This window comes from Sus scrofa, chromosome 2, assembly GCF_000003025.6.
Source record: "Sus scrofa isolate TJ Tabasco breed Duroc chromosome 2, Sscrofa11.1, whole genome shotgun sequence".
Lineage (NCBI taxonomy): Eukaryota > Metazoa > Chordata > Mammalia > Artiodactyla > Suidae > Sus > Sus scrofa.
Genome location: NC_010444.4, coordinates 33,915,373 through 33,937,866, shown reverse-complemented (window position 1 = coordinate 33,937,866; position 22,494 = coordinate 33,915,373). Strand labels below are relative to the sequence as shown.

The 22,494-nt window shown below is 37.1% G+C and overlaps 1 protein-coding gene across 2 annotated transcripts in view; it reads left to right on the top strand.

Annotated features, from left to right (window-relative positions):
- ANO3 (anoctamin 3) overlaps nt 1-22,494 on the top strand; it is a 430,234-nt gene that overhangs the window by 111,107 nt on the left and 296,633 nt on the right. The window lies entirely within an intron of this gene.

The window sequence follows — 22,494 nt, the reverse complement described above, 5'->3', positions numbered from 1 at the left end:
GCTGCGGAAGCAGCCCTAGAAAAGACGAAAAGCCAAAAAAAAAAAAAAAAAAAAAAAAAAAAAAAAAAAAAAGAGCAAAGTGTATTTTGCTGTTTGGGGATGGAATGTTCTGTAGATATTTATTTATTTATTTATTTATTTTTGAGGGCTGCTCCCATGGATAGGGGTCTAATCAGAGCTGTAGTTGCCAGCCTACACCACAGTCACAGCAACGCCAAGATCTGAGCCACGTCTGTGACCTACACCACAGCTCACGGCAACCCTGAATCCTTAACCCACAGAGCAAGGCCAGGGATCGAACCCACAACCTCATGGTTCCTAGGTGGATTCATTAACCACTGCACCACGACGGGAACTCCTGTAGATATTTATTAATTTCATCTGGTTTAATATGTCATGTGAGATCAGTGTTTATTGGCTTTGTGTCTGGATGATGTATTCATTAATGCAAGCGGGGCATTATTGTGTTACTGTCAGTTTCTTCATTTATGTCTGCTAATATATTTGATTGCTATATTTAAGTGTTCCTATTTTAAGTGTGTATATGTTTACAGATGTTATATACTCCTCTTGGATTGACTTCTGTGTCATTATATAATGTCTTTCTTTGTCTGTTGTTAGAGACTTTGTTTTAAAGTCTATTTTTTTCTGATATGATTATTGCTATCCTAATTTTATTTCATTTCCATTGGCAGGGAAGATATTTTCCCAATCCCTCACTTTCAGTCTGTGTGTATCTTTAACTCTGAAGTGAATCTCTTGAAAGCAGTATTATTCGTTGGTTTATTTGTTTATTTATTTATTCATTTATAATCCACTCATTAAAATGATTCATTTACATTTAAAATGATTATTGATAGGAGTTCCCATTGTGGCTTAGTGGGTTGAGAACCTGACATAGTGTCCATGAGGATGCAAGTTCAATCCCCGGCTTTGCTTCACTGGGTTAAGAATCCAGAGTTACTGCAAGCTGCAGCATAGATCACAGATGCACCTTGGATCTGGTTTGCTGTGGCTGTGACATAGGCCAGCAGCTGCAGCTCCAGTTTAACCCCTAGTCTTAGAACTTCCATATGTCACAGGTGTGCCCTTAAAAAAGAAAACAAAAACAAAAAGAAAACAAAATAAATGATTATTGATAGATATGTACCTACTGCCATTTTGTTGTTCTCTGATTATTTTTGTAGTTCTTCTCTGTTTTTTTCTTATTCTTGTAGTTTGAAGATTTTCTTTAATATTACATGTAGGTTCCTTCTCTTTGTTTTTTGTATATTATAGGTTTTTGTTTTATGATATCATATACATATATGCATGCATCCACACATATATGTTTATGTCTCTTTTAAACTGATAGTTGTTTAAGTGCTAACATTCTAATGCTCTGCATTTTTACTCCTCTCCCACGTTTATATTTTTGATGTATGTTACATATTTTTATGTATCTTTTAACTACTGGCTCGAGCCAGAGCCCAGCATGGACTGGGATTTCAGGGATGTACTGAGGCCCTTTATCTTGGTGATTGTGCTGAAGCCAGAAAAGCTGGAGCCTACTGTGTGTTGGAATTTCTCCTGGGCTGCTGCCTTTGCAGGGGCTTGAAGCTGGAGTTTGGTGTGAGCTGGTGGGGGTGCTGAGGCAGCCTTAGCAGACCAGCTAGAATTCCAGGCACTTTTCAATCTGTTGCTTCTATGCTATAATTTAGAATAAGTGTGTTCATACATATGCTGTCTAGGGAGTCTTGGTTTCCTGCAACCCTCTGACTTTCCTGGTTATAGGCTCCATTGATTTTCAAAACCAGTGGTGTCTTGTTTTTCCAGGTGCTAGTCCCCAGAGCCAGGATACTCAACCTGGGGCTCAAACCCCTCACTCCTTTTGGAGGATCTCCTAGTTTTGGATATGTCCTTCACCTTTGGGGTTGCCCACTGAGGGTGTGAGTTCTGACTAGTTATTTCTCTTCCCTTCCTACACAGTGTGATTTTTTTTCTTTGTATTCTTAATTGTAGAAGAGCTGTTCTGCTGGTCTTCAGGACATCTTAGGCAGAGTTGTTCTATATGTTGCTATAAGTTCAGTATGTCTGTGGTTGGGAGTGAGTTCAGAGTCTTCCTCTTCTGCCATCTTGATCCTACCTCCTTTTAATTTATCTCTGGGTTTTGTTCTTGCAGATGCTATTGTTTAGAAATAATCCATTCTGAGAAAACAGAGCCAAATGGACATTTTGATCCAAATTTTCTCTATTTTCATCCTCACCCATGCTTTTACCTTTTACGTTCTTCATGGGATTATTTCTTTTCCAGCTCTCAAACTACAGAGCTGACCCTCTCTAAATGCATCTGTATTTTTAGCCTGGAAACTCTCTTGGGATAAGCACCCGCCAGTGCTAACTAGAAAGGGGAATGGTAGAAACAGCATGTAAACACAGTGTTATCACAACTCTTCGTGGCCTAAATGTGTTTTTTTTAAGAAGGAAAAGAAAATTAATTAGTTTAATATCCTCTGTAATAGGTAGTGGTAGATGACAAGATTATTTTTTTCATGTATTGGTAACTGATATTATGTGCACTGATTTCTATAAAGAATACTCTAGGTACCTAAGAAAAACAAGTTGTCATTACATGAATGGGTTTATTAAAACCCTACTGCCTTGGGCAAGTTAGTGGTTTCTTTATAAGTCCCTGAATGCAAACATCTCTAAAATAAGAAATGATATGTCTGTTTTAGATGCCTGGGCTTCTTCTGGCCTTAGAGTAATAGATCCTCCCTTTAATGCTTTGAAGGGTGACTAATATTAAGCATCCTGTTTATGTCCCCAAAATTCAAAGGATCTCTCTCTTTTACCAGTCTACAAAGGAGAAGAAAATAAATGCTGTCAGAGTAGAATCCTTCTAGTCACTGACACAAGATAAAGTCCTCCTTAAGCCTGAGATTGGTTTTACTATGAGACTTGAAGTTTTTACTGTGGTAAGGGGTTCAGAGAGGAAAAGTGGTCAGTCATTCTTGCTGTTTTTGTGCGGTTAAAGAAAATCATCCCATTGATAAGAAGCTATAGATGCTTCTATTATGTTTCACAGCAGTGAGGAATTATCATTAATGAATGATAGCAAAGGCACTGATTTGATAAGCACTGTTACTTCTAAAACCAATAGAGCCTTAACAATTTAAAAAAAGTTTCATAATTTACATGTTTACATAATTTACATGTGAGCAAAGGAACCAGACTTTACTGTGGAAAATGTTGTTAGCTTATAAGTCACATAAATGTGTATTTGCTCTGGATGCTTGAGTAGCAGAAACTGGAAGCTGGAACTTTTTTTTTTTTTTTTTTTAGTGGCCACAGTTGAGGCATATGGCTGCCAAGCCAGGCTAGGGTTTGAATCGAATCTACAGCTGCAGGTGTATGCCACAACCACAGCAATGCCAGATCCAAGCCACATCTGAGCCATAGCTCAGAGCAATGCTGAATCTTTAATCCACTGAGCAAGGCCAGGAGTTAAGCCTGCATCCTTATGGGTACTAGTCATATTTGTTTCTGTTGCACAGTATGAGAACTCCCTGGAGAACTTTGAAAGATCTTCTAGAATTCTTAATTATTATTTATGAATCTTCTCTAGGGCTACTCCAATTAACACTGTTAAGAATATATTTGGGCAGCTCAAGAGGGAGGGAGCCACAGTTAAGGCATTTCATTCCATTTGGAATAACTCTTAAAATCATGTTGGTCCAAGTAATTATAAGGGAAACTTTAGGAGTTGGAATCCACTTCTTGACCTTACTTACATCTATGAGGATAATTTAAAAGTTTGCTTTAGAGGGGGATGTGTTAGTAGTGAGTATTGCTATCAGTATCAGAAATAACCAGTGAGTGTCACTGTTCTAACACAGACAGGTGCTTACAGGTTTGTTGTCATATAATGATCAACGGCATCCTTGCAGAAGCCATTGAAAATTTGTAATTATGCAGAACATGGTAGCAGGCTGGATGGATCAAGGGTCCTCTTATTCTTCTCACATCAGCTATTGTAGAAATTTTGAACATTTACTGGTGCTTTTTTCTTCTTTACTAGTTTACTTCAGGTTTGCAATAGATAATTCATTTGTTTTCCCTTTAAAATAAAAGACTGGTTGTTTCCCCCAAATGTTGTTTCTACAGCTCATGTGTTTATGGTCTGTAAAAATCTTTCTCATGACTATGGAAAATCTTATTTATGATTTTATTTCAGTCATTTATTCAGTGGACTGTAGGTATAAAGGGGACAATAATAATCTGGGCATGCATTTATACCAGGTTTCCTGCTAATCATTCCATATATTTTATTTCTTTTAACTCCACAATGATGCAGTGAGGGAGTCATTGTTCATGCCTTGGTATAAATCAAGGAAAAGAGGCTGAGAGGCATTAAATAACTTGACTTAGGGTGACATAGTAACACATCTGACATTAGAAACCAAGACTTCTGGACTCCAGAGCCTCATTCTTTTCACTGTACCTCCTGCTCTCAGACTATACATATAAAACTGGGAAGCTTAGGATTTTCCATTGTGGCTCAGTGGGAATGAACCTATGGACTCCAGAGCCTCATTCTTTTCACTGTACCTCCTGCTCTCAGACTATACATATAAAACTGGGAAGCTTAGGATTTTCCACTGTGGCTCAGTGGGAATGAACCTAACGTATCCATGAGGATGTGGGTTTGATCCCTGGCCTTGCTCAGTGGGTTAAGGATCCAGTGTTTCTGTGAGCTGTGGTGTAGGTCATAGACATGGCTTGGATCCTACATTGCTGTGGCTGTGGCTGTGGCTGGCAGCTGCAGCTCTGATCTAACCCCTAGCCTGCAAACTTCCATATGCCATGAGTGTGGCCCTAAAAAGACAAAAAGAAAAAAAAAACTGGGAAGCTTAGAAACTAGTATCTTTATCCTTGAACATGTTGGGATTTTAATGGATTCCATAGATTACATCCCTCTCTTCCCTGCCTAGATTTTTAAACCAATTGATAAATAGAGCACTAAAGACTGACAGATGGCTAAAGGTCAGTTGTATAATTGATGAAGCTAAGAAGAATGGGACTTTGATGTGTGGCCAAATGAGCTTGCCAGTTTCCTCTCCTTTTGAATTTGAGACCTTCTCATCAAGTGACTGACACAACTGGGAAACCTCTGGCAACCTCCTTGGTGTCAGAACCCATTTTATATGGCAGGAGAGGGGCAAACAGACCAAAGAGAGAAGAAAAAATTGCTGAACCAAGCATTGCTATATCCTTTTTTCCCCAAAACTTACAAATCACATAACCCAGATAAACTAGATTTTACTCCAGGGGAAGAGATGCCAGGAGTGTAGTCTATTGAAGTGCTGCCGCATGGGACTTTTTATATGCAATTTTATAATTCATATATCATTAACAAATATAGAAAACAATGAAAAGGAGTACTTAGCCCCTTCTTCCCATGAACCCAGGATGCTTTTTTTTCTTTAAACTGTTCACATTTATTATTGATAACAATAAAAATTTAAGACTATTAGCATTGTACTACTGAGACTGAGGTAATACGTTTATATTTATAGAATTTGATATGCAAAAAAATGAAATTAGGAAGGAAAGTAAATTAAGACATTAGTAATAGGGGAAGAAACCAATTATTAGGGCTTTAAAAAGTGAAATAACAGCAGCATTTTTAAAAGAGTGTAGGGTAGTGGAAATAGAGGGATGTAACAAACCAAATAATCAAATTATATGCCCCATAGTTTCATTACAAACACAATCAGGTGTTGTATACTCATGAGGAAACCCTGTAAACACTTATGCAGTGATGCGCTTTGAACTCTTAAAGATGAATTCATGGAGGAATGTGGAAAAACTGTTCCCTGAAACAGATGTGTTTAATATCTGCAATTCCAACCAAAATTATTTCAGGCATTGTTGTTATATATTAATTTTTTTTAAATGAGCTTTTATTCTGATTGAAGTTGGACTTCATTGAATGGAGGGTTCTAAGTAAAGGAGTCTTATTAGCTGGATTTCATTTTAAACTCATCTGCCTCAGGTCTACTCACTCTCAATCCCAAACCTACCTCCATGCTCAGCAACTGTGACAATCAAGAGACCAATTAGGAGACTTGCAGCAGTGGGGATGATGAGAAGTCATAGTTAGATTCTGGATATATTTTGGATTCAGTGAGGGTTATGAGAAAAAAGGAGTCAAGATTTTAGTCTCTAAGAATTTCCTCATCGGAGTTCCCATGATGGCACAGTGGAAATGAATCCAACTAGGAACCAGGGGGTTGCAGGTTCAATACTTTGCCTTGCTCAGTTGGTTAAGGATCCAGCGTTGCTGTGAGCTGTGGTGTATGTCGCAGACACGGCTCGGATCTGGCATTGCTATATGGCTATGGCATAGGCCAACGGCTACAGCTCTGATTAGACCCCTAGACTGGGAACCTCCATATGCTGTGGGTTCTTCCCTAAAAGGACAAAGACAAAAAAAAAAAAAAAGAATTTCCCCATCGATTGAGATGGGAAAACTATGGGTAAATTTGATCTGGGAGCAAGCATCAGAAGCTTGGTTTGTGAATCTTGAGCTTAGACATGGTTATTTCGGATGAAGTGGGAATATAAAGAGGACGGATATGTGGTATGAATACCTGGAGTTAGGGAGAGAGATATGCCTTTAGGAGGTATTAGTATATAGATAATGTTTAAAACCATGAAACATTAAAAGATCATTACCAGAGAGAATAAGATAAAAAAGAGAAGGGTTCAAAGACTGAGCCTGAGGCCTTTCCAAAGTTGATAGGTCAAGAGATGAGGGGAATGCACAGCAGAGATGAGAAAGAGCATCCATTGAGGTTGGGGAAGATCCACAGAAGCATCATACCCTGGAGGCCAAGGGAGGAAAGTGTATCAAGCAAGTGTGTCAAATGAACCTAACATATCAATTAAGATGAAGACTAAGAATAGACCATTGGGAGTTCCCGTCGTGGCGCAGTGGTTAACGAATCCGACTAGGAACCATGAGGTTGCGGGTTCGGTCCCTGCCCTTGCTCAGTGGGTTAACGATCCGGCGTTGCCGTGAGCTGTGGTGTAGGTTGCAGACGCGGCTCGGATCCTGCGTGCTGTGGCTCTGGCGTAGGCCGGTGGCTACAGCTCCGATTCGACCCCTAGCCCCGGAACCTCCATATGCCGCAGGAGCGGCCCAAGAAATAGCAACAACAACAACAAAAAAAGACAAAAAGACAAAAAAAAAAAAAAAAAAAAGAATAGACCATTGACTTTGGTAATTAAGTTCCACTGATGGCAACAATAACAACAAAAAAAAACTATTAGGGAATATTTAAGAAGAGGAGTTAGAAATAATGACTGTTGACGCTACTTTTGTGGAATTTTGGAGCAAAAGAGAACAAATAAGTTGAGAAGAAACCACCAAGAAAGCTGGGGACAAAGAAGTTTCTTTTTTTTCTTTCTAATTTTTAGGGATTAAAACAGCATGCTTGTGTGGTGATGGGAGCTCTCATCTGGGGGTGGAGGTGGTGAGAGAGGCTGGATTTGACTCCATAAGGAGAAGGCATGGGGGAGTTTCTAGGCTGAAATAGGTGAGCTGAATGGAAACTGCTGCCTAAGTAGAGGAAATAGGCTTAGTTGGGAGTGCAGTTAGTTTATCTAGAGTATCAGACAGGAAGTCAGAATATATGGGTACAGATGCCAGTAGGTGGGTGGGGGCTGTGGAAGTTGTCTTCAGATTGCTTTAGTCTTCTCAGTGAAACAGGAAGCAAAAACATCAGCTGAGATTGAGGATTGGGGAGGAGGTGTTAGAAGATAGAATTTAAAGTGAGGGAATAAAATATGAAATAGTCTTCTAGGGGAGTGGGAAAATAAGATAACCAGGGAAATGTATTTTGACTGCTGGTCAGCATTAAGGACTGATTCGAGGTTGTTGTTATAAATTTTAGGGAGATCAGCCTACATACTGTTATGTTTTTTTTCCTCCAGTTGTAATTTAACTGTCCAGGTATATGCATGGTATGACTCATATTTAAAAATAGTTTTGTATTTTCCCTATTTATTCAAAAGCATATTTTAATAATATTTATGATCATGTTACAACTCTGAGATAGTATTTTTATATATGATAATACAAAGGCTTGACCATATCTCAAAAACAGTATTTAACATTTTTCTTTCTTTTGTCTTTTTTCCCTCTGGAAAAAACAAACAAAAATACAAGCAAAAAGCACTACACCCCAACTAACATAACCAAGTGTGTAAGAATTGAAAATTATTTTAGAGATCAATTCCATTCTTCTCATTACAGATGGGAAAACTAAAGCATAGGGGAGAAAAATCGGTCCATAGTACATACACAAAATTCCATTCAGTTATATCCACAGACTTTCTCAGTCAAACTTTACCTTATTTGTTCTCTAGAGTGATGTCACAGATTAGATTCTGCCTTATGTTGTGATGTGGGCAGGGGGCATTAAGCATTCAGATTTTGGCTGTCATGTAGGAACAAACTGCTAGGCGGTTTCATTATGGATATTCTTCTGCAGAGCAGGTGTGTAGAAAAAGGTCTATGCTAATTCCCACCAAATGCTCAACATATCTTCGCCTATATGTTCAACAGCTCAGCTGAAGCAAAAGTAACCTATCCCTGCTTAATATCCCTCACATTATTTTTAGGAAAATGGCATCACTGTTGCCTGGTTACCTCTTTATTTTCTTAATTGCCTCTTCATAATGCAAGTTTCATAAGCTATAGCAATCCCATGGAAAATCCAGAAATATACATGTTTACCACTGTCCTTAGTTTTCTCTCCTCTTTGAACTTAGAAGTCTAGATACCTGGATTATTGTCCCATTCCTGTCGTAGATTTGTAACCTTAGTTAAGTAACTAAACTTTCTGGGCCACTAATTTTTTAACCGATGAAATTAGTTAAATGGGTTCGATCAGTGGTTAAAATATTTTTAAAGTAGCAGCATCTAGGCTGCATTAGAAATGAATTTTTTTCCTTTTTTCTTTTAAACTTCAAATCAGAGTTAGAATGGCCTAGCTGACCACTCTTTTAATGCCTTCCAACCATCCTAGGTTTCCTTGAGACAGGTTCACAGAACCTAAATGCTCCAAGAATCACAGTTGACAAGTGGTAGAGGATCTAATGTCTCTTCTGGTTCTATCATTTTATAAACATATGATGTTATACTACAGGTGTGTATGTGTCTATGTGATGAATGAAAGGTTCAGGTAAAAGATGCTTAGCACCTATGGTTTGCAAAGACCCCTAACTTTAGACCATAGACTGTTTCAATTTCTCCCCCATTGCTATAGTCTCAAAAGAAAAGAAGTAGGCTTAAAGTGAGTCTAATGGAGACCTTTGCATTTTCATCCCATTTTTAAGTTCCATAATGTAGATAAATCTATACCTGTTAGAGGAATTTTTATGGTTGAAAGTGGTGGAGAGTGATTAATGCTGCAGAGTGGGAGAGAAACTGGTGATTCAGCTCTGCGAAAGCTCCAGTTTGGGGCAGAGGCTGTGAAGGCACCTGCCAAGGTCCAGCCACTGTGCCAGTTACCATGTAGTATCTGTCTAAGATGATTCCTTACATGTAAACTGAATTTTTCCCAGACCTTTGGAGAAGTGAGAAGAAAGGCTCCTTCTTTCAGAGAGTCATGTAGGGGTAGGAGTCCATTTTTAAAAAATGACAGAATCTGATTATTCTAATGAATAAGCTAAGGGTCTTAGATACTGCTTTTGAAATGGCTTTTACAATAAAGAAAGATTTTTCCTTAGGCTTTTTTACTGACTTAAATATATCACTTTTTAAAGAGTATGCTTAAGTATATGCAACAGTGGTCAGCGTAGATTAACCTCTATACAATTCTTTAGTATTAAGGATTCATATGTAATGTAATTAGTCTCCAATAAGGAGCAATAATGCAGCATTATATTTTACCAGTTAAATTCATGTTAAATTGTTGTGTCACTTTAAATTAATATTCTAAAATTGCAAACACATTATGTATGTTAATATATTTATATTTATTTAATAAAACATAAGTTCCCCCATTAATGGTTATGGTTACCCCAGGTAACCATTATTATTACAACTTAACATATATAAATTTCCTTAGTCCTTCCGATTTATATAATACAGATAAATTCATACAATAAGGGAGTTACATCTAGGAAAATCATAATATAATAGGTTTTTTTATTTAATTGCTTTTTTTTTAAGGCTGCACCCATGGCATATGGAGGTTCCCAGGCTAGGGGTCTAATTGGAGCTATAGCTGCCAGCCTATGCCACAGCTGCAGCAATGCCAGATCCAAGCTGTGTCTGCAGTCTACACCACAGCTCATGGCAATGCTGGATCCTTAACCCACTGAGTGAGGCCAGGGATAGAACCCGAAACCTCATTGTTCCTAGTTGGATTCGTTTCTGCTGTGCCACGACAGGAACTCCAATAGGTTTTTTTAAACTTGCTTTCTTATATAAGGATATATAATGACATCTTTTCATAGCAGTAGATGTAGATCCACCTTATTCATTTTAATGGCTTTTTCATAGGATTGTGAAATGTTGATAGTTTGCTTTTAGGATTCGTTTTCAATTTTTCAGTGTTATACACATTATGGCAATAAATATCACTGTGCATCTATATTTTGTCTTTGTACATGGATTTCAGTAGAAGAGATTTCCAGATGTGTAATTGCTGTATTAAAGTGAATCTATGTTTTTAAGTTACTGCCAAACTGACCTTCGAATAGGGTTTGCCACTTTAAACTCCCATCAACAGTGTAAGTCGGCACCCATTTCTGTAGATACTATTAACCCTGGCTATTATCAGTGTCTTTAGATATATTGGCAGTCTGATGGCATTTTGTTTTGAGCTCTTTAACTGTTCCTAGTGTTTCGCACTGTTTCAAAAACAATTGCCTTATATGTGTTAAATGATGACTCTCATCTATAATCGTCTTGATTTCCTCTTTCCTTCAGCTGTTAATATTGTATTTTTGAAAACTTTTATTAAATAACTTAATTTTATTGGATTGTAGTCATAAAATATGCGCAGAAACACACTTATTTGGCCCCATAAAAGTGAAATCCTGTAGCTGTCTTTTTCTGACCACCTAGTAATATAAACTGGTTTATGCTGCTAGTTCGGGTAGCTGCTGAGACCTAGAGTAGTTGCTGTTAAGTGAGCTAGGTATATGTTCCAAGCAACCAAACATCATCAACAAAATACCCACTTTGGAATGGTTGAGTCATGATTACATAACACCTCTACTTTCTACATCTTATGTTCATATTTCTGTATAATAATTGCATATATCACACATGCACATAGACTACTGTCCCTGAGCTAAATATCCAGCTAGTCTCTCTCCATCTCTTAAAAGCCTTTTTGCCTTAAAAGCAGAACTTTTGCCTTCCAGTGTTTCATAAAATTTTGTGCTAATTTCCCACATGACACATAACCTCATTGGGATTTATCTTTAAACCTCCCACAAATATACTTTTTAAAGAAAATCTAATGCTTCAATCTAATGCTTAAAGTTAATGCTTTACCTATATTATATTATATATCCTATACCTATATCCCTATCTATGTTACAACTATGTGAAAAGTTAGGTTACAGGAGTTTGATAAGAAACATTACCATTCCAGTTCAATAATTAGAAATTATTTAATTATTTTTTAATAAAGAAGATCATCCAGTTGAATCTCCTCATTCTATACAGACAGAAATTAAGAAAAAGTAAACTTCTCAAGGTTATCCATTTAATTATTACTCAGTTTCATTCTGAACTGATTCATTAGTTCTTTGGAATGAAAAAAGAAAAACAAAACAAGAACCCCACAAACCAATGTTTCACACAAACAACTTTGTAATCACGAAAAAAATATCATAGGTTGAGTTGTGTTTCGGCATTGATATACATGATTCATTCTGGTTTAGTGGTCATTATTAATGAATCAGTGAGTGGTCACAAGCTTTTTTGTTTAATCACCTTCTGACACTGGCTGTCTTTCCTTTTTCCATCTCTTTCAAGATTATATATCTCCTCCAGATTTGTCAATTTATATAAGCAATTAAAACTCAGTACTTTAGCGTAGGATTTTCCTGTGAGTCAGACAATAGACCTAATTTGTGCCTTAGCCATTAACTCCTGATTAAAAAAAATAAAAGATTTCAGAGCAGAAGTAAATTTGATATGTAATATTTAACACATAGCCTGGAGAGACTTACTTAGAAATAAAATTTTAATGAAACATTTCAGTTCACTTTTGTGTTTCTGAGGATGAGCTAGTCTGATGTACTTTTCTTTCAAAATTCTTTACTGAATTTTCTATAATGATTTTTTTCATGCAAGATTTGAAACATTTGGCCAGATATACATACTGACAAAGAAACTAGCGTTTTGAAATTGATATGTATCTTCATAGTGGACAACCTCCTCAGCTACATTTAGAAAGTAGAATTCTTTCAAGATAAGAGCTGAAAAATATCATAGTGTTTTCTGTTTTTGTTTCATGTCATTTTATTTTTAAACACTCCACATTTTCTCATTGATTACCTTTCTTCAGTCAGCTAGCCTTCCGTATTTTTTTCTATTTTTATCTTCCAAGAGCTTTCTCCTTGTATAGGTTCAGTTGTCACCTTTATGCATCTAACATCTCAATCTATGTCTCCTACTCTTGCCTCTTTCTCAGCTCATGAACACATGTACTGAATTGTCTCACACACAACCCAAAATTAATATGTCTGAAACTGAACCCATTGTATCTCACACCTGCCTGACCTTCTTCCCAGAATCCCTAATGTCCTCAGTGGAAAACTTGGGTCTCTTAAGCTTAAAGTATTGGCATGAACTATGATATCCTTTTATCTCCATCTCTCCCCTTTATCTACTCCCCAGCCAATCATCATTTTTCTGATGTTTCTTTTGTAATGTTACTTGTGTCTTTTCTACTTCTGCAGCCTGACTGGAGCTTTAACTTACCTTTAAAGCCCCACCCTTAGCTGCTTTCCATAAGTCAACTCCTTAACATAATGAAAGACACCTTTAGGCTCTCATTACTTAGGAAATTCCAAGGGTTTGGGGAGCTCTGTGCCAGAAATGGGGATGAACACCAAATATGTATTTCTTTTTATAAATCACAACTTCGCATCTACATAATGTATTCGTTGAATGAGCTTAGGCAACTGTTATTGGGGAAAAAGATGCTTGTTAAGAACAAGGCACTGTGACAAACATTGGTAGATTGGCAGTGGGGTTAAGGATACAGAAATTTATTCAAAGATATGTATCTACCTTCAAAGAACTTGTCTAGTGAGGGAGGCATACCGATGAAGGAACTTCTGTAATCATAGGCATAAGATGGTGCTGATTGCTACGACTTATTTCACACTTACTTTGGAATAGAACCTATTCCAGGGACTAACATACAAAAGCTAATTAACATGCACAAATACAGTTGTTTTTTTGTTTGTTTGTTTTACAGTAACATTATAAGGTCATTATGCCTGTTTTGCAGAAATCTTAATCTCTCCAAAGTCATATAGCTACAGTGATAAGAATGTACTATCCATTACATCTTATTAGGTATCTCTTGAGACTTGCAAACATTTCTGTAGAGATGCTTATTTAAAAGGAATGATTAGTTATAAATGGAGATGTCACTCAGAAAATTACCTTTGAAAGTAGCCTTAGAGTTGCATCTTCAAAGAGGTGTAGGCTTTCCATTGACTTGGTGGGTAAACAAAGCAGTTTAGGCCTTGAGAACAAAGTGAGCAAAATTCCAAAGGCAAAGAAGTAGAGGTCACATTCAGGGAATTCTGGTGATTTAGACATGATAACAAGAAGAACAAGGAGTGAGCAAAGAAAATGATACAGCTTTTGAGGTTGGGTGAGCAGGATATTAGAAAAGTGTGTTACTTACCCAGGAAAATGTAATTAGAAAATCTAGACATTCTAAGTTCTTTTGAAGATGACAGCTCAATCAGTTTGCATAACAGTGCATAGAATCTACCCACCTGCTTCATTCCTAATGCAATTTACTGAAAGTTGTGTCTTCCTACACAAGTCTTCATAACTAATTTGACCTATACCAGATAGTAGTTTTATAGCAGCTTTAGTCAACATGAAAAGCTCTCTTTTCATGGTAATTTTCTACTCTCTTTCTGGTCTATTGAGTTTCTAAGCAATTTTTTTTTTTCTTGTTCTTTGTTCCCTCTTGCAGAAGTTGTGCTCTTCTCATTGTGGGTTTGAGAAGAGAGTGTGCATTGCCAAAAGGCAAATAAATGAAGGAGAGTAGTTTTAAGGATGATCTCAGGTGCTCCTACCAACTTTTTTCTTCAGTATAATGGAGGAGGAACTCCAGAGTCATTGTGGAGTGTGAAAATTTAATGCAAATTTGCAGAATCACATTTATATTATTGATTATCAATGTGACACTTTGCCTCATTGTGCGGTTTGCAAAACCTATTCACATCTGTAATTTATTTATTCTTATCCTAACTGTTACTGAACCAAACTTGGGTTCATTCACCCTCGTGCAATAAGTCAGTCTATTGACAATGGGTTGTGGTGAAGGAAAGTGCAACATTTATTGCAGGTGCCAATCAAGAAGTAGGGGCAGCTGATGTCCAAAAAATCTGAACTCCCTGATGGATTTCAGGAAGAATTTTTAAAGGTGAAGTGAGGGAGAGTCATACAGCTTGTGTACAATTCTGTGATTGATTGATGGTGAGTTAACAGCATGAATGGTGTGTCCAGAGGCTAACATCATCAGTGTTCAGGCCCTAGTTGGTCTGAGGGCTATGTATTCATGATCATCATGCAGTTAACTTCTTCCATCTTGTGATGGTGTTGGTATCTATGAAACAGCTCAGGAACGTGCATTGGACACTGTTATCTATGACCTTCATGGAGGAACTAAAGATTCATGACGCTGCTATATGGCTGATCTATTGTTTAAATTGTCACCAGTTCTCCTGGCCCAGTTGCTGTTTTTCATCACCACGTGTTCACATTCTTCTAAGTATTAATTCTTAAGCCACCCTTTTGTGACTCCAGAAGGTCTAGGAAAACAAAGATTTTTCTGTAAACAGAAGGTAGATAGAGGACTTGAAGGAGTCTGTTCCAGGAAGGCCCCATAGAATCCTGCTCAGTTACATAATCTTCTAGTGAGATCACATTTACTTGTAAATATCTAACCCAGGAGCTTATATATAAAACCTTTTGTATCCCTTGTTTTAAGAAACGAATTTACATTGTAAAATAATGAGTGTAATCTCAGTAAGCATGAATGAATTAGTCAGCAAAAATCACTATGTAAAAAAATTGATATAGCATTACTTATACCTTTTAATATGAGATATTTTGTATAGATTTTATATGGTAAGGATTTAATTTATATATATGAATGCACACATATCTACATATGTAAAATAGAAAACTTCCCTAAAAACCTTTAAATGTTAAAAGGTAACAATACACCAACACATAATAGATGGATGAGACTAAATGCAAAACATACTCAGCAATCAACTCTTTTATTATTATTTTTTCTTTTTTTATGGCTGCACCTGCTGCATATAGAAGTTCCCAGGCTAGGGGTTGAATCAGAGCTGCAGCTGTCAGCCTTTGCCACAGCCACAGCAATGCCTGATCTGAGCTATGTCTGACCTACACTGCAGCACTGGACCCCTAACCCACTGAGCAAGGCCAGGGATTGAACCCACATCCTCATGGACACTATGTTAGATTCTTAACCTGCTGAGCCACAGTGGGAACTCCAGTCAACTCTTTTTTGAAGTACCATCATAAAGAGAAAGACCAAGGCTGTTAGTTAACTGTTTGATTGGTTACCAGTTAATTAAGTTAACCAATTAAATTGTCAATGTTAGTTGGAGAATAGATCACTCAGAAGGTAGATAGTTCAAAGAAAAAAAAATATAAAACAGAGAGGCAAACATTGGCAATACATTTTAGAGAACTTTGCTTAGAAGAGTTTACTCTCATCCAAGAGATTTCCTTATCCCAACAGCAAATTGACACAGGTACATTGAGCTATCGTAGCCTCGTACTGTTAAACTTTCAAGTCATACAACTCACTTACTTTGCCTTGATTCTAGGCTTGACAGAAATCTTCAGATTAGAATCTATTCTTCCATGTGCATGGTGTGAATATTTGTGTTTTGGAAAATGTATGGGGTGTGTGTGAGTGTGTGAGTGTGTGTGTGTGTGTGTGTGTGTGTGTAGTCTTTTTAGGGACTTGCCTGCAGCATATTGAAGTTCCCAGGCTAGATGTCTAATTGGAGCTGCAGCTGCTGGCCACAGCCACAGCAACGCAGGATATGAACCCCATCTGTGACCTACACTGCAGCTCACAGCAACACAGTATTAGGATCCTTAACCCACTGAGTGGGGGCCAGGGATTGAACCCATGTCCTAATGGATACTAGCCGGGTTTGTTACCGCTGAGCCACAATGAGAACTCCTGCGTGTGCTGAATATATGCTATGACTGCCAGTCCTCAAAGCAATACTACTTTCTATGACATATAAATTTAACTGTATTAGTATTGTATTGGAATTGTTTTACAAGTTTATTGAGATATTATTGACATATGTTATTTTAAGTGCACTTTTAAGTATAATAATTTAGTACATGTGTATATTGCAAAGTGATTACCTCTATAAGGTTAGTTGATAGCTCCGTTCCCTCAGAAAATTGTGTGTATGTGTGTATATGTCTCTTTGCAACATTCAAGTATATAATACAGTATATGGTTGGTTAAAGAAACATGGCATACATGAGAGCCCCAGAACTTATTCATCTTATTGTGGGAAGTTTGTAGCCTCTGACTTAACATCTCATGATAATATCTCCAGATGATTAAGTTTGGAGATCAGTTGGTATAGTTAATAATTTTGTGTTACATACCTAAAATTTTGGTAACAAGATAGATAGTTTTTATATTGCATTCATTTGTTTGTTTTAATTGATAGATTGTTATATCCTCCCAGTTATTCTGGTCAAACTCCTTATAGATTCCTTGATACTTTTTTCACTTTCACTCCCCACATATGATTAGTCAGCTTCTCCTGTGACTCTGCCTTCAAACAAATGTATGCATAATCTAACTGGCTCTTACCACCTTCACTGTTACAACTCTGGTCAAAAGTACCATCATCTTTTCGACTGGAAACTTGAAACTCCTCCCAGCTAGTGTCCACTGTAGCCTTTACTTCCCCCCTTTTACCCCTCACACACTCCCTTCTTGACAGAGCAGCTAAAACAAGTGTTTTACAACCTAAATCAGATAAAGGCATCCCTTTGCTGATAACCCCTCAAAGGCTTCCCATGTCATACAGACATTACTTAAAATTATCTGCAACAGCTGCTACCATCCCTCTGATTTTATCTCCTACTAATTTCCCCATGGGACGTAGGACTTCCTTGTAATTCTTCTTACCTCTGGGCTGTTCATTTGTTGCAGTTTCTGTCTGGAACACTATATTCCCCAGATACATGCATGGATGGCTTCCTGCTTCACCTCCTTCAGGACTTTGATCAAACATCACTTCTTCAGTGGGACCCTGGGTGGCCCTTCCCCAGCCATGATATGAATGCCTCTCCCCAATTCCATGATGCTTATTTTTGTTGACAACAGTTCTCTGATATACTATATTTTTAGTTATTTTCATACTGTTACCCTTCTTCTCCCATTAGATTGTACCCTACCTGGGAAAAGAAAGTTATGCTTTGTTTAGTTTTTTTTTTCTGTTTTGACTGCTATCCTGATTGCAGTGGCTAGAACAGTGCCTGATAAACACTAGATCCTCAAAAACAATGCTGATAAAATGAACTACACAGTAATTAAGATAGACATTTATGCAGTACTGTATTAATTTCCTTGGGGTAAATTGATGCATAAATTTGAGCTCCTTAGATAGGAGTCTCAGCTTCTGTTACGTGCCCTTCTGAAGACAGTCACTAGCCAAATCCATGACTACTGTATACACATCCCCAGTGTAAGGCAAAGCACTGATTGCCTCCCACACTAAGGACTATTCTGTCTTCCTGTCTTAATCAAAGCCAGATGAGCAACTGTGGGGAGATTCATAGGATTCTTCTGGGATGTTGGTTCAGAGTTTGCCCTTAATTTATTCAAAGTTCCCCTTTTTATTCTCCTGGACATGGTAGATGCTTAAATATCAAAGGAATATACTTTTCTTCCATTTTCTTAGGAAAACCTATTTTAAATTAATTCCAAATTCTTGAAGGAGGATGTAATTTAATCTTTCTTGATATGGTTGTCCCTATTTACCATTTGTTCCTAAACAGCAGCCTAGAAAAGCCCCATCTTAGCACCTAGCTATTCTAGCCTGTGAATAAGAAGAGAATGCTATCTGATCTGTACAAAAATATGTGCAGTGGAGTGGTCTTTTATTAGGACATGTGCTCATTCACTCATTCATTTATCACAGCATTGTAGGGGTTCTTTTTTCAAAATAGAGCTAGGTGAGAAAGTATATGAAAATATACTGAAAAGAACATTAGATTCAGAATTAGAAGAACCAAGATTGAGTCTGACTGGAGCATATAATAGTAGTGTGAATTCAGCAACTCAAATTTATTTGAGTTTCATATTTTTTATTAAGAAAAGGTGATAATACTTATTTCACAAATTTGGATTTTCTCAGCACCATAAGAATTACTGAATTATAAAATAATCTGTAAAGTGCAATATAAATGTAAGCTTTTTATTATCACATTATAAAAAAGTTTTATGTTTTATATTAAATTAAATATCATTAATCATTTCATGGTGTAATAAGAATGGAGTGAATATAAGAAAGATGGGCAGAGAAAGGGAGCATGACTGCCAGGGTTCTTTTCTCAACATAAAAAAATTCAACAGGAGAAAAATATGTATATGTTTCTAATAAAAAAGTGACTGCATGGCCTGGAAGTCAACTACATTGGAATTACAGTCAGATTATCTGTATTCAAATCTTGGCTATGCATTTTCCTAGATGCATGATTTTGAGTATTTGCTTAATTCCCTTTGTTCTTCAATTTCCTCAATTATAAATCTGAGGTAATAGTATTGACCTCACGTGGTTAGTATGAGGATTTAGATAAGTGTTTAGCTTACTAAGCTGCCATTAAATATTTGTTACTGTTTTACTTATTAAAATTATTAATATTGTAAGTGGGGCAACAAACAATTTCTGTTGCAAAAGTACGTTTTCAAGAATGCCATGCAGAAGTTGAGGTGGTTCTTTGGAATGATAAATGAGAGTAGCAAGTTGGCCATCTTTCTCTTGACTCTTTTTCTCTTTCTTTGTCTTCTCTATATGGGTGTTTCCATTTTCCAAAGCTCAGATTGTCCAGGGTCCTTGCTGCAGGCCTATCTGATACTCAGAGATCTTGAGTCTTCCCTCTTTGGGACAATTTGTGCAGGAAAGAGGGAGGGAATAAATTAAGTAAATGGTAAACCAGTTCACATCATATTAGTAATGACTTAAGTGATTTTTTTCTCCATTTTCAACAAGAGGTGTTCAGTGAATAAAATGAGTAAAGAAGCAAGAAATACAAACTTTGTGTATTCTAATGACCCCTCCAAACCAAAAACCATTCTCCATAAATATAGACCTATCATCATCATCATCAAGCCATTTAACATTTTATCATTATTTATTGTTTATAAGTTACTTCTACCTATTACTGGGTTTAATCCTTAGTCTTTTAAGTTAAATAAAGGTGATTGTTTTTGTTTTACATGCAATCTTTGTATCATTTTTATAAATTCTATGAAAATATCTAAGTATGTTATTTAAAAAAACAGCTATAGATAATCATACTTACCTGTGGTATTTGGAAGATGAGCAATTTATCTAGTTATCTATCAGTCAAATATTTATATATTATATATTATTTCCTATCTCAATCCATAAAGAGCCACTTCAGTTAGGCAGAGTCTACTCTTTTTTTCTAGTCTCCATCCTTTTCCCTTTTAAAATCATCTTAGGTTTACTAACACCCTGTCCTTCTTCTTGATTCCAGTACCACTCTGACAGTGCAGCTAGCTGATGGAAGAGGTTTTACCTGAAGCTCAAAACATCTAAAATCTTTTAGCGTTCTGGTAGGACCTGTGGATGAGTTATGCAGGCAGTTCATAATATCACAAAGGAAATGATTAATAATGAAATTAAACCTCAACTTCAGGAGAAGTGTGATGACTTGGAGAAAGGATGAGAGAGGAGGCACTGACAATTCAGTTCCACTTAATCCTTCATGAATGATAATAAAGTTTCATTTTTAATCATGTCCCCAGTTTTTCTAGAGAAATTGCAATTTATCTGAAGATCTCAATTTAGAATATTGGCAATACTTTCAATTCCTCTAAAAAATATATTGTGTGGAGTTCCTGTCATGGTTCAGGGGTTAACAAACTCGACTAGTATCCATGAAGAGACAGGTTCGATGCCTAGCCTAGCTCAGTGGGTTAAGAATCTGGCATTGCTGTGAGCTGTGGTGGTCACAGATGCGGCTCGGATCCCGCATTGCTGTGGCTGTGCCATGGGCCAGTGGCTACAGCTCCGATTGGACCCTAGCCTGGAAACCTCCATATGTCACAGGCGTGGCCCTAAAAATACAAAAGACAAATAATAATAATAATAATAGTAATAATAAAATATATTGTATAAGCTAACACAGTGACCCCAAGGCCAGATTTGTCACTTGTTTGTCAACTTGAAACCTATGCTTTATATCCTTCAGAAGTTTGCCAGGGGACAAGGTAAAGAAAAGGTAGTCCTGTTATATCAGCTGTCCTTCACCAAGTGACTGATGAATTATGCCAACAGTTTGTCTCTTGATTCTGTTTTACTAAAGACCTCTCCTTCCCACTAGAAGCAGACATGAGAACAAAGTGAATAGAGAATAAAATTATCCTCTGCTACTCACATGAGTGTCTGTGGCTCAAATATTGCTCTAGATGGTGTTACCGCAAGTACTAGTTTTTTTTTTTTTTTTTTTTTTTTTTTTTTTTTTTGCTTTTTAGGGCCACACCCACAGCATATGGAGGTTCCCAGGCTAGAAATCCAATCAGAGCTACAGCTGCCAGCCTATTACCACAGCCACAGCAAGGCAGGATCCGAGCCACATCTGCGACCTATACCATAGCTCACTGTAACGCCAGATCCTTAACCCACTGAGTGAGGCCAGGGATGGAGCCAACAACCTCATGGTTCCTAGTCGGATTCGTTTCCACTGCACCACGACGGGAACTCCAATAGTTCCTCTTTCATACTCAAAAATATGCCAGTTAGGGAGATAAATTATGTGGTGACATTAGTGCTGGTTAACACACATGTCATAGCTATTGACACATGAAATCACATGAATGCAGAGAGACAAGTAAATATTTACTTGGTGCTATATGAGACAAAACTTAAACAGTGTCTAGATGCAAAGCCACGATAGCTGCTGACTCTAAAATCAAAAGTCTTTTAATAATCCAGACTGTTTTAAAGTTTTACATTTAGCTTTAGAGATCTATTTTACAGATACTGGAATTAAAGCTAAGAGAAATAAAATGTACTCAGATGCATTCCTTAGGAAGTAACAAAGCGCATATTTCAACTAAAATCCTTTGAGGTCAAGACTGCATGCTTTCCTAGCCATCTCCCTATTTGGAAACCTAAGACCAAGCATTATACTATACATGACAATCACTACACTAAAGGTACAATTTGGTGATGCATCTGTTAAGAGAAATAGACTTATAGAATAGGACTAATAGTTGGGGAGACACAACTAATTGACATGAAAGAATCACAGAACAACTCAGAATTCTCTATAATTAAGTGCTGAATTACTAGGTAAGAATAAAGAAGTTCAGAAGAGACTTCGTGTGGGCTGGTATATACAGGGAAGAGTTGGCACATCTTCTGCATCTTGGAGAACTTGGGTGATGAACAGCAGGTGGAGAACATTCCCGCAAGAGAAAACAAAGAGAAGTATTTTTGGTTGTTTTGGTGAGGCAGATCAAGGCATATATTCTGACCCCAATCTGAGAATTTGTGCTGGGGAATCAAGAGAAATCAGGTGGGTAAATTAAGCTGGGACAGATTATGAGAATTTTTTAATGTTTAATTTTGTTTTACCCATGTATATATACGTAACTTTACATAAATTCATAAATGCGGTTATACATACTTTTGAATGTACACTCATTTTTGTTTTCCCCTTTGTTGGCTTCCTTCCCTCCCTCCCTGCTTCCATCCAGCAGTGTTAACCCACACCACACCCATGTTAATAACCTCCCTGGGTAGCTTTGTATCTATTTGAGCCCTGTTCAAATAATCAGATTTCATGGTAGGATAAATCATAATTTACCATATTGCTGGGTCTGAGTTTTGTATCCAGTGTTTTTCTATCAAGATCAGTGATGTAATAAACACACTGACATATAGGTCTTC